Source organism: Oncorhynchus tshawytscha, linkage group LG07 (genome assembly GCF_018296145.1).
Source record: "Oncorhynchus tshawytscha isolate Ot180627B linkage group LG07, Otsh_v2.0, whole genome shotgun sequence".
Lineage (NCBI taxonomy): Eukaryota > Metazoa > Chordata > Actinopteri > Salmoniformes > Salmonidae > Oncorhynchus > Oncorhynchus tshawytscha.
The window spans coordinates 64042302-64056221 of NC_056435.1; positions in this window are offsets into that span (position 1 = coordinate 64042302).

The following is a 13920-nucleotide window of genomic DNA, read 5'->3' on the forward strand; positions in this document are numbered from 1 at the left end:
GCTGATGCTGCGCTGGACTACGGATAGGTAGCTGATGCCGTGCTGGACTACGGATAGGCAGTTGATGCCGTGCTGGACTACGGATAGGCAGCTGATGCCGTGCTGGACTACGGATAGGCAGCTGATGCCGTGCTGGACTACGGATAGGCAGTTGATGCCGTGCTGGACTACGGATAGGCAGCTGATGCCGTGCTGGACTACGGATAGGCAGCTGATGCCGTGCTGGACTACGTATAGGCAGCTGATGCCGTGCTGGACTACGGATAGGCAGTTGATGCCGTGCTGGACTACGGATAGGCAGTTGATGCCGTGCTGGACTATGGATAGGCAGTTGATGCGTGCTGGACTACGGATAGGCAGCTGATGCTGCGCTGGACTACAGATAGGCAGCTGATGCTGCACTGGACTACGGATAGGCAGTTGATGCCGTGCTGGACTACGGATAGGCAGTTGATGCCGTGCTGGACTACGGATAGGCAGCTGATGCTGTGCTGGACTACAGATAGGCAGCTGATGATGCACTAGACTACAGATAGGCAGCTGATGCTGTGCTGGACTACGGATAGGCAGCTGATGCTGTGCTGGACTACAGATAGGCAGCTGATGCTGCACTGGACTACAGATAGGCAGCTGATGCTGCGCTGGACTACAGATAGGCAGCTGATGCTGTGCTTGACTACAGATAGGAAGCTGATGATGCACTAGACTACAGATAGGCGGCTGATGCTGCACTGGACTACAGATAGGCAGCTGATGCTGCACTGGACTACAGATAGGCAGCTGATGCTGCACTAGACTACAGATAGGCAGTTGATGGTGCGCTGGACTACAGATAGGCAGCTGATGCTGCGCTGGACTACAGATAGGCAGCTGATGCTGCACTGGACTACAGATAGGCAGCTGATGCTGCACTGGACTACAGATAGGCAGCTGATGCTGCGCTGGACTACGGATAGGCAGCTGATGCCGTGCTGGACTACGGATAGGCAGTTGATGCCGTGCTGGACTACGGATAGGCAGCTGATGCCGTGGACTACGGATAGGCAGCTGATGCCGTGCTGGACTACGGATAGGCAGTTGATGCCGTGCTGGACTACGGATAGTCAGCTGATGCCGTGCTGGACTACGGATAGGCAGCTGATGCCGTGCTGGACTACGTATAGCAGCTGATGCCGTGCTGGACTACGGATAGGCAGTTTATGCCGTGCTGGACTACGGATAGGCAGTTGATGCCGTGCTTGACTATGGATAGGCAGTTGATGCCGTGCTGGACTACGGATAGGCAGCTGATGCTGCGCTGGACTACAGATAGGCAGCTTATGCTGCACTGGACTACGGATAGGCAGTTGATGCCGTGCTGGACTACGGATAGGCAGTTGATGCCGTGCTGGACTACGGATAGGCAGCTGATGCCGTGCTGGACTACGGATAGGCAGTTGATGCCGTGCTGGACTACGGATAGGCAGCTGATGCCGTGCTGGACTACGGATAGGCAGTTGATGCCGTGCTGGACTACGGATAGGCAGTTGATGCCGTGCTGGACTACGGATAGGCAGCTGATGCTGTGCTGGACTACAGATAGGCAGCTGATGCTGCACTGGACTACAGATAGGCAGCTGATGCTGCGCTGGACTACGGATAGGCAGCTGATGCTGCGCTGGACTACAGATAGGCAGCTGATGCTGCACTAGACTACAGATAGGCAGCTGATGCTGCGCTGGACTACAGATAGGCAGCTGATGCTGTGCTGGACTACAGATAGGCAGCTGATGATGCACTAGACTACAGATAGGCGGCTGATGCTGTGCTGGACTACAGATAGGCAGCTGATGATGCACTAGACTACAGATAGGCGGCTGATGCTGCACTGGACTACAGATAGGCAGCTGATGATGCACTAGACTACAGATAGGCAGCTGATGCTGCACTAGACTACGGATAGGCAGCTGATGCCGTGCTGGACTACGGATAGGCAGTTGATGCTGCACTAGACTACAGATAGGCAGTTGATGGTGCGCTGGACTACAGATAGGCAGCTGATGCTGCGCTGGACTACAGATAGGCAGCTGATGCTGCGCTGGACTACGGATAGGCAGCTGATGCCGTGCTGGACTACGGATAGGCAGTTGATGCCGTGCTGGACTACGGATAGGCAGCTGATGCCGTGCTGGACTACGGATAGGCAGCTGATGCCGTGCTGGACTACGGATAGGCAGCTGATGCCGTGCTGGACTACGGATAGGCAGTTGATGCCGTGCTGGACTACGGATAGGCAGTTGATGCCGTGCTGGACTATGGATAGGCAGTTGATGCCGTGCTGGACTACGGATAGGCAGCTGATGCTGCGCTGGACTACAGATAGGCAGCTTATGCTGCACTGGACTACGGATAGGCAGTTGATGCCGTGCTGGACTACGGATAGGCAGTTGATGCCGTGCTGGACTACGGATAGGCAGCTGATGCCGTGCTGGACTACGGATAGGCAGTTGATGCCGTGCTGGACTACGGATAGGCAGCTGATGCCGTGCTGGACTACAGATAGGCAGTTGATGCCGTGCTGGACTACGGATAGGCAGTTGATGCCGTGCTGGACTACGGATAGGCAGCTGATGCCGTGCTGGACTACGGATAGGCAGTTGATGCCGTGCTGGACTACAGATAGGCAGTTGATGCCGTGCTGGACTACAGATAGGCAGCTGATGCCGTGCTGGACTACGGATAGGCAGCTGATGCCGTGCTGGACTACGGATAGGCAGTTGATGCCGTGCTGGACTACGGATAGGCAGCTGATGCCGTGCTGGACTACGGATAGGCAGCTGATGCCGTGCTGGACTACGGATAGGCAGTTGATGCCGTGCTGGACTACGGATAGGCAGCTGATGCTGTGCTGGAGTACAGATAGGCAGCTGGAAAAGGTCCACATGAGTCAACTGGCAAGTCCCCTCCGCAAACTGATATATTTTAACGGGAGCCCCAGGCAAGGCCAGTTAATACATATTCAACTTGACAGGCTAGCCAGGAGGAAACAAGACCAATGACCCGGATTGATATGCTCTGGTGCAGGACAAGAGAGCAAGCTAGAGCAACCAAGTGTTTTTCCACACTCTTTTTCACCCATATTTTTATCCTATTTTTTAGGGTTGATGATCCTCTTTCTTTACCATTCTCTAAATAATCTCTTGCAGTAGAGAGACTCTTGCAGGAGGGGCACTCTGAGGTAGGGAGACTCTGAGGTTGGGTTGGGAGACTTTGAGGTAGGGATACCTTGAGGTAGGGATACTCTGAGGTAGGGAGAACCTGAGGTAGGGAGACTCTGAGGTAGGGAGATTCTGAGGTAGAGAGACTTTGAGGTCGAGAGACTCTGAGGTAGGGAGACTCTTGCATTAGGGAGAATTTGAGGTAGGGAGACCCTGAGGTAGGGAGAATCTGAGGTAGGGAGACTCTGCGGTAGGGAGACTTTGAGGTCAGGGGACTCTGAGGTCGGGAGACTCTGAGGTAGGGAGACCCTGAGGTAGGGAGACCCTGAGGTAGGGAGACACTGAGGTAAGGAGACTTTGAGGTAGGGAGACTTTGAGGTTGGGGGACTCTGAGGTAGGGAGACTGAGGTAGGGAGACTAAGGTAGGGAGACTCTGAGGTAGGGAGGCTCTGAGGAAGGGAGACTGAGGTAGGGAGCCTCTTGCAGTAGGGAGAATTTGAGGTAGTGAGACTTTGAGGTAGAGAGACTCTGAGGTTGGGATACTCTGATGTAGACAAGGTCAGGGCAGTCACAGAGTGGCCTGTGCCCTCGAATCTGGAGCAGCTACAGAGTTTCCTAGGATTTGACCATTTTTACAAACATTTCATCCGTGACTACAGCCGTTTGGCAGCCCCTCTCACCACTCTCACCTCCCCCTCCACTCCGTTCCACTGGTCCCCTGAGGCAGAGGCAGCGTTCCGGGAACTCAAGCGCCCCTTCACTTCCGCTCCGATCCTCACCCAGCCAGACCCAAAACTCCAGTTCGTCGTCGAGGTGGACGCCTCTGACACCGGGGTAGGTGCTGTTTTGTCTCAACATTCCCCTTCTGATCAGAAGCTGCACCCATGTGCTTTCTTGTCCCGCAAGCTCTCACCTGCAGAAAGAAATTTCGACATAGGTAACCGGGAACTTCTGGCTGTGAAGCTTGCTCTTGAGGAGTGGCATCACTGGTTGGAGGGCTCGGTTCTCCTCTTCATTGTGTGGACGGACCACAAAAACCTGTCCTACATCCAGACCACCAAACGTCTGAACTCCCAGCAGGCCGGGTGGGCATTGTTCTTTGGAAGATTCAACTTCACACTCACTTATCGCCCAGGATCTAAGAATAATAAGCTCTGAAGTTCTTAAGTGGCCCCATTCTACTCACCTCACCTGTCACCCTGGCATGAACCGGACTGTCTCCCTCCTGCGTCAGCGGGTGGCCCACCATAGAGAGAGACGTCTGGGAGATCGTCTCAGCTTGCTCAGTCTGTGCCTGGAACACAACCTCCACCAAACCCACTTCCAATCTGCTTCGACCTCTTCCCATACCCAATCCAATCCTCCCATACCCAATCCTGTTTCTGACAGTTAGTCTTTCTTCTGGATATCACCCTCAGATCAACGGCCAGACCGAACGGGCCAACAAGGAGCTGGAGACTGCCCTACGCTGTGTGACTTCGGCTGACCATTCCTCCTGGATTGCTCAGCTACCCTGGGTGGAATATGCCCACAGCACACTCATCAACACCTTGTCAGGTATGTCACCATTTGAGTGTGCTCTGGGCTATCAACCCCGCTTGTTCCCTGCCCAAGAGGTTGCGATGCCCTCCAGGTCCATGACCCCATGTGCCGTTGTCATTGCACCTGGAGGGGGTCCGTGTTTTCACCAGGACCCAATTTCAAACAAACCGTCCCGTGACACAGCTCCAGTCTACACTCCAGGCCAAAGGGTTTGGCTCTCGTCGAAGGACTTGCCCTTGAAAGTGGCTTCCAGGAAACTTTCCCCCCGATTCATTGGTCCCTTAACCCCCCCTGCTGTGCACCTGAAACTCCCAGACTCTCTTAATTTAAGAGCCACCCAACTTTTCATGTGTCCCTGATTAAACCTGTCTGCTCCAGTCCCATGTCTCCTCCTGCAGCAGCTCCTCCACCCCCTCGACTCATCGATGACCATCCTGCCTATACCGTCCGGTGGCTTTTGGATGTGCGTCATCGGGGTCGCTGCTGGCAGTACATGGTGGACTGGTCAGGATACGGACCTGAGGAGCGCTGCTGGTTGCCCCACCGTCACATTCTGGACCCCTCCCTCTTACAGGATTTCCATCCCTCACACCCACATAAGCCTGGTCGAGCGGGGGGGTACTGTCACATCTGCTCCTACCACGCCCTCTAGTGCTCATCCGGTGTCTCCTTGACCTGTAGCCACTCCCCCAGTGCTCTCTCCCTCCCTCTCTCCCTCTGTGTGCGTGTGTGTGTGTGTGTGTGTGTGTGTGTGTGTGTGTGTGTGTGTGATTGTGTGGGTGGAGACAGGTGTGCTGGAGTCAGAGCGGATCCCCACCAGGTGCAACCTGTTCCATAATCAAGTCCATAATCAAGACCATGGACTGACCGCTAGAACCAGTCAGTCCATGGTCCTACCTGTTGGTTCCTGTTGTCCTGTTGTGCCTGTTTTCCCTTACCTGATGCTGTTTCCCTCTCCGCTACAGTTCTGCTCGCTCTAACTCTGGTCCCTGTCTCCAGTCCGACTTCTCGTCAGTCCAACTACTCTGTCCTGGATTCCCCACTCTACTCTCCCTTGGATTCCTACCCGGACCTGCTTACCCTGCCCCCACACCTTTCGCTCCAGCCTCAGCCTCGGCATCTGGTGTCCGGCAACCCGCCCAAGCTTCCCTTGGCATGCGCTCAATCTTACCCCTGTGTTTCAATAAATACCTTGGTTACCTCATCCCAGTCTCCTCATCTGCGTCTGCTCTTGGGTTCACCTGTTCCGCTCCGCGTGACAGGAACTCGTTGTTTCTCCATGCTCTTCTGCACTCCTTTCCACCCATAGCGTTTGATAAGGTGTGCAAATAGCTCTTCTTTTATCTTAGTTGGGTAACACTTTACTGTACAGTAGGTGTCCTTATGCATGCATTCATAAAGCCTTTACAGCAGTACTATAATGTGTCATTTGTCCTTAAAAAAAATCCAAAGTACATCTGTGCACCTATTTGCTGTTGAGTCTTGGATCCTCAACTCATCCTGCGTTGTAAGCACATTCACAACTGTTTTATAACATCTCAAATGAATGTTTCTTTACTTAAGGTGTCTGTGCACAATGTATATGACATGGTATGACGTCCATCATTCCATTCAATGCAATAATGTGACACAGAGGTTGGTAAATGACATAACACCCTGTATAACATCTGGTCTATAGATTCGTAGCATGCAGGGTTGGGTAGGTTGCTTTCTAAATGTAATCCTTATGAGTTATTAGTAACCTGTCCAGAATTGTAATCAATTGTAATCAATAACATCATCTTTGGATTACCCAAACTCAAACTTTAGATGACTTTCACCTTAATTAAGATGCTTTAGAAAAATACAAAAATGTATGTTACCAATTGGACAACATCTATTGCAGGATAAATCAATGTTAAAGTTTACATAGCTGGCCGTACATGGATATTCAATTTTACTTTTCTAATACATATAATACGATTCAATTATGTATTTACATTCATATATATAATGTATAAATTCAAAAATGGATGTAGCAACTACAGATTGCCCCTTTATGTCTATCAAAAGTGTGAGTTTGAGCATGTGTCCATTAGGTCTATGGATGTATTTTTTTATCAACATGAATTAGATTTAGAAATAAAAGCCCTACTTTAATTCTATAGGCTGGGATCCGCATTATACAAGTGTTGCAAGAGAGCATTTTTCACTGGCTGTCCACTGGTTTCAAAAACAATGATTGATAAGCAGCTTAAACTTCTTGAAATCAACCATTATTGGGTTCAAAGATATATTTAGATTTGTGAACAGACATCCACAACAACACAATCCGTAATGAGTAAATAGCTAAATGAGAGAGCAGCAGTGTGATTCACATCAATGTGCTTTGTAGATATCAATAATAAGTGATATCTGTATCGCCGTAGACGACACCACTGCTGTTATCCTTACGTCCAACCATTCATTCAAGTTGGATAATCTTTGGATGCCGACAGCAGTCGCACCATTGGAAGACATAGCTTGGACTATAGCCTACAAAAGCCTATTCCTGCTCTTTTCCCTTGATCCATCAAACACATTTGGTGTGTCATCATAGTGGTCTCTGACTTGTGGTCAGACTTGCTCAGGTGGAACAGATTTAAATTTACCTTTTTTCAATGCTGATTTGAATGTCATTGAGGCCTCCAGGGCCTCCCACTCCTATTCTGGTTAGAGACAGTTTGCGCTGTTCTGTGAAGGGAGTAGTACACAGCGTTGTACGAGATCTTCAGTTTCTTGGCAATTTCTCGCATGGAATAGCCTTCATTTCTCAGAACAAGAATAGACTGACGAGTTTCAGAATAAAGTTCTTTGTTTCTACTCAACTAGTCTAAAGAACAGTTTTCAGCTATGCAAACATCATTCCACATGGCTTTTCTAATGATCAATTAGCCTTTTAAAATGACAAACTTGGATTAGCTAACACAATGTGCCATTGGAACATAGGAGTGATGGTTGCTGATAATGAGCCTCTGTACGCCTATGTAGATATTCCATAAAAAATCAGCCGTTTCCAGCTGCAATAGTCATTTACAACATTAACGATGTCTACACTGTATTTATGATCAATTTGATGTATTTTTAATGGACAACAAAAACAAGGACATTTCTATGTGACCCCAAATTTTTGAACAGCAGTGTATATCTTCTTTTTTAAATTCTTTTTTTTTTTACAAATATTAGAATACACTGTATGAGCCCAAGTCTGAAAAAAAATAAAAATAATGATTGTGCCATTATACAATACATAGCCTACTGGATATTACGCAATTTACATTGTACACAAAAGACATGATCAACATGTTTGTACAAACTCACCCAATGCAAAACTCAAGAGGGGAGTTACATGCAGCCATCTAGGCAGCATATCAAACACAAGCAAGACACAACAGCATTTCGCTTAGGGCTCCCAAAAGGTAGAGGTGTGGACTCGAGTCACGTGACTTGGACACAAATTTGACAGAAATTTGATGACTTGAGACTGGACTTGATAGAAAACAAAATGACTTGAGACTTGGACGTGGACTTGGAGCATCAAGACTCTGGACTCGACTTTGACTTGGACTGATGACCTGAAATGATCTGGCCAGGCTTTCTAATGTTTTGTCATTTTGTAGCCAAAGTCTCCATGGATTCCTCTCCATGCAGTCAGATTGGCAGTAACACACACAAACGTCAATCAACCAGGTCGGCTGCACTTGCACATTGGGAGGATTAGATTATACTGAGCCGCTGGGTACCAGGCATGGGCCCATCACTTCATCGGGTGAAAAGTGGGAGGGAGGCGTGCCCTTCTCAAATCACACAGTAATCTGCACTTCTCTGCCATTTTTTCAACAAGGCAGCAAGGCAGCATTTTCGTCCAGATAAAATACATGTTTGAATTTACTAAATAGTTTTCATTGGGATGGCAAATAAAATGTTTTATCTAAATCAATCCCTTTTGATTGGGAAAAAACGGAATCCTAGTACACATGCTAAATTACATCACTTTTTGAGCCGACTTCGCTGTGGGCTTTGAAAGCAGCACCTAGCTCACCCCGGGAGGCTGCCAGGTTACAAATCGAATGCAATCAACTTTCAGCCAATGCAAAACACGCCTACACAGGCGCCTGGTGGGATTAATATAATCCCCTCAAGGAGAAGGTTTGTGGGGGTTGCGAGTGTGAAACAATGGGAAAAAGAAATTAATCATACATATTTTAATAGGCTACACATAGCCTACCATTTGTATTTGACAGTATATGTATACCTTTGCTTATTTGATCTGGTCTCTAACATAGGCCTACGGCATTGCACTTAATTTTTGTTTCAAAAACATCCAGGCCCGAATCTGTGCTTCTTGACTGTTGACCAATGACCGGTCATCAGCACTCGTGCGAAAAGGTGGGCACACATATCATGATTAGTGAACATAAAGCATTTATTACATTTTCTCTAGTTTTGCCTGACAAAAACAGAGTAGCCTACCTAACTTAATATTATCCATATAAAGTACTGTTTAGCAATCTGCTACTGACGCATCTTTGCCACAACAGTCTACCTGGTGATTTCATTGATCATGTTCATATTTCAGATAGGCTTAGTTTGGGTGGGTTATAATTACAGTATTTACCTCAGTGGTGGTGCTGGCTATATCTAAAAATAGCTGGAACATCAATACTTATGGGATGAAGATGTAACATATTCTGGTGAATTAATTACGATATTTGTGTGTAAGAAAATGGCTGCTGACAGATCATGCTTTCCATATCCGATCCTGTAACCTCAGCTTGCTCTACTTGGGACTCGAATAATAGTGGCTTGGTCCCACCTCTGCCAAAGGCTAGGGCCGGCTCTGACTTCATGTGTGGGTATGGATGTGGGTACTCAGAACCGCGAGCCACTGCGGCCCCGTCATGATGAGTTCAGATTTTTTGTGTGTCCTAACCCCATGATGTAGGCCGACCCCTGGCCGACATCATCACAAAAAACGCAGATCGTTTTTTGCTCCAATGTAAGGTATAGGGACTGCGTCATGCTTGTACAACAGAAAGATCCATTACAACAGACAGATAAGATTGTAGCCTTCATAATGTTCAAATCGCAGCAGGGTTTTTAATACAGCTGTTAAGAAATATAAGGCAGAGACATAGGCTACATCATCATAGTTTAAACAAGGGTGAATAAAGAAAGAAATGTGAAGGGTGTGGCAGTGTGAGCAGAAGCTACGTATATATATATGAAAAAAACTCTGTATTCACAGCCACGGAAATCAATTTTTTTTAATCTATTATAGACCTGTTTGGGTTGTTGATCATTTTTGGAGTGGCTCTCTATTTGCCCTCAGCACAAATGTTTTCACCACTCTGAAAGTCTAAAGAATCCATACAGTGTGTTCTTCTGAAATGTGAACACAGAATACTGGACATTTTGATCTCTTATTATGCCTGAAATTTGACAAAATTACAATCATGGTATTGAATTGGCATTTTTCTGGTTTTGGACTCATCTCCCTCCCGGTCTTGGTCTTGAGTCGGTCTCACCCACCTCCTGTCTTGGTCTTGACTAGTACTCGATTTTCTGAATCCGTGTTGCTTTAGGTTGTCTCGAACACAACACTGTGAAGTAGCGTCCACTGAGGTTTGCACTTTCAGCTTGTGGAGTAAAGCAAAATAAATATAATCATTTTAAAGAACCTTTGGAGTTGCTGTGTTACTCAGGAGGCTCCTGTTCTGTCGACTAGACTGGATGGTATACGGCAGGCCTTACCCTCTTTGTTTTCAGAACTATTTTAAAACTGAGTGTATAAACATTAGGAACACCTACTAGCCTACCAAACTTGCTTACTGCCTTGTACTCAACACTCTATTGTCCCTCTAATCACTCTGACATCAATGCAAATGTAATCGAAAATCGAATCAAACACTTTACGAGAGCCCATGCTCATGTTGTGCAACATTTCTGTAGGCTACGCAATTGCATGAGAAAACAGAGTTTTGATGGCCTCAAAAAGAGGAGGATCTCATAAGCTTTCTAAAGGGTAGGTCTTGTCATGTATACTCACTCTCCAGCGCTCGAGGTCTTCAGGCTTCTCGTTATTACGCAAACCTGTCACCATCATTACGCGCATCAGCGTCTCATCAGACTCACCTGGACTCAATCACCTGCCTGATTACCTTCTCTATATATGACTCTCCCTTTGGTTCTTTCTGCCTGATTACCATCTCTATATATGTCACCCCCTTTGGTTGTTTCTTACTGATTACCATCTCTACATATGTCACTCCCTTTGGTTCTTTCTGCCTGATTACCATCTCTACATATGTCACTCCCTTTGGTTCTTTCTGCCTGATTACCTTCTCTATATATGTCACTCCCTTTGGTTCTTTCTTGCCCTATTACCATCTCTATATATGTCACCCCCTTTGGTTGTTTCTGACTGATTACCATCTCTACATATGTCACTCCCTTTGGTTCTTTCTGCCTGATTACCACATATGTCACCCCCTTTGGATCTTTCTGCCTGATTAGCATCTCTACATACGTCACTCCCTTTGGTTCTTTCCCTTGAACCGTTGTTTCATGTCTGTACACTACTCGTGTTTCTTGTTGTGTTTCTTGTGTTATTTATTATTAAAGGTCACTCCCTGAACTTGGTTCCCGACTCCCAGCGTACACGTTACAGATCTACTATATTTATGTCTCAAATTTACAAATAGTAATCACATTACTTCTCTTCACAACCGGAGTACGGTTGAAGGTGGAAGTTTACATACGCCTTAGCCAAATACATTTAAACGCAGTTTTTCATGATGCCTGACATTTAATCCTAGTAAAAATTCCCTGTCTTTGGTCAGTTAGGATCACTACTGTAATATAATAATGTGAAATGTCAGAATAACAGTAGAGAGAATGATTTATTTCAGCTTTCATTCCTTTCATCACATTCCCAGTGGGTCAAAAGTTTACATACACTCAATTAGTATTTGGTAGCATTGCCTTTAAATGGTTTAACTTGGGTCAACGTTTCAGGTAGCCTTCCACAATCTTCCGACAATAAGATGGGTGAATTTTGGCCCATTCCTCCTGACAGAGCTGGTGTAACTGAGTCAGGTTTGTAGGCTTCCTTGCTCGCACACGCTGTTTCAGTTCTGTCCACAAATGTTCTATAGGATTGAGGTCAGGGCTTTGTGATGACCGCCACTCCAATACCTTGACTTTGTTGTCCTTAAGCCATTTTGCCACAACTTTGGAAGTATACTTGGGGTCATTGTCCATTTGGAAGATCCATTTGCGACCAAGCTTTAACCTCTCTGGGATATGTGGGATGGTAGCGTCCCACCTCGCCAACAGCCAGCTCGCCAAATTCAAAACATCAAATCATAATTAAAATTCCTCAAGCACACAAGTATTTTACACCATTCTAAAGATAAAATTCTCGTTAATCCAGCCACAGTGTCTGATTTGAAAAATGCTTTACAGCGAAAGCACCACAAACGATTATGTTAGGTCACCACCAACTCACAGAAAAACACAGCCATTTTTCCAGCCAAATAGAGGAATCACAAAAAGCACAAATAGAGATAAAATTAATCACTAACCTTTGATGATCTTCATCAGATGACACTCATAGGACTTCATGTTACACAATACATGTATGTTTTGTTTGATAAAGTTAAAATTTATATTAAAAAAGCTGAGTTTACATTGGCGCGTTACGTTCACTAGTTCCAAAAACATCCAGTGATTTTGCATAGCCACATCGATTCAACAGAAAAACTCATCATAAATGTAGATGATAATACAAGTTATACACATGGAATTATAGATATACCTCTCCTTAAAACTTCTTGTGACTCCCCATCCCGGGTCCGGGAGCGTAATCATCGCCTGACACTAATTAGCATAACGCAACGGACATAAATCTTCCTAGAAAATCTTCCTATTCATGAAAATCACAAGTGAAATATATTGGAACACAGCTTAGCCTTTTGTTAATCACCCTGTCATCTCAGATTTTCAAAATATGCTTTACAGCCAAAGCTAGACAAGCATTTGTGTAAGTTTATCGATAGACTAGCATAGAATTATGCCTTGCTAGCAGAAGGCAACCAGAAAAGCAATCAAATGAAATTGTTTACCTTTGATGAACTTTGGATGTTTTTACTCACGAGACTCCCAGGTAGATAGCCAAAGTTCATTTTTTTGTAGATTATTTTTGTAGGCGAAATAGCTCCGTTTGTTCTTCACGTTTGGCTGAGAAATCGCCCGGAAATTGCAGTCACGAAAACGGCAAAAAATATTCCAAATTAGCTCAATAATATCGACAGAAATATGGCAAAAGTTGTTTATAATCAATCCTCAAGGTGTTTTTCAAATATCTATTAGATAATATATCCGTCGGGACAATTCGTTTTTCAGTAGGACCGATTGGAGTAATGGCTACCTCTGTATTTTACGCGAGAGTCACCCTGGGAGCCATCAGGTGACCACTTACGCAATGTAGCCGCCTACGGCTATTCTTCAACATAAATGCGTAAAACTACGTCACAATGCTGTAGACACCTTGGGGAATACGTAGAAAGTGCAAGCTGGTTGATAGCATATTCACAGCTCAATAGGGACTCATTGGAACACAGCACTTTCAAAATATGGGGCACTTCCAGATTGGATTTTTCTCAGGCTTTCGCCTGCAACATCAGTTCTGTTATACTCACAGACAATATCTTTACAGTTTTGGAAATGTTAGAGTGTTTTCTATCCAAAGCTGTCAATTATATGCATATTCTAGTATCTTGTCCTGACAAAATTTTAAAACGGGAACGTTTTTTTTCTCCAAAAGTGAAAATACTGCCCCTAGAGTCGCAACAGGTTAATGCAACCGCTGTGTCAGATTTTTAAAAAACTTTTTCGGAAAAAGCAAAGCGTGCAATAATCTGAGACGGCGCTCAGAAAAATAATCAAATTAGCAGCCATGTTGGAGTCAACAGAAATCAGAAATTACATGATAAATATTCCCTTACCTTTGATGATCTTCATCAGAATGCACTCCCAGGAATCCCCACTCCACAATAAATGCTTGATTTGTACGATAATGTCCGTTATTTATGTCCAAATAACTACTTTTGTTAGCGCGTTAGGTATACAAATCCCAATGCTCGTGCAGGTTGAGCATTAC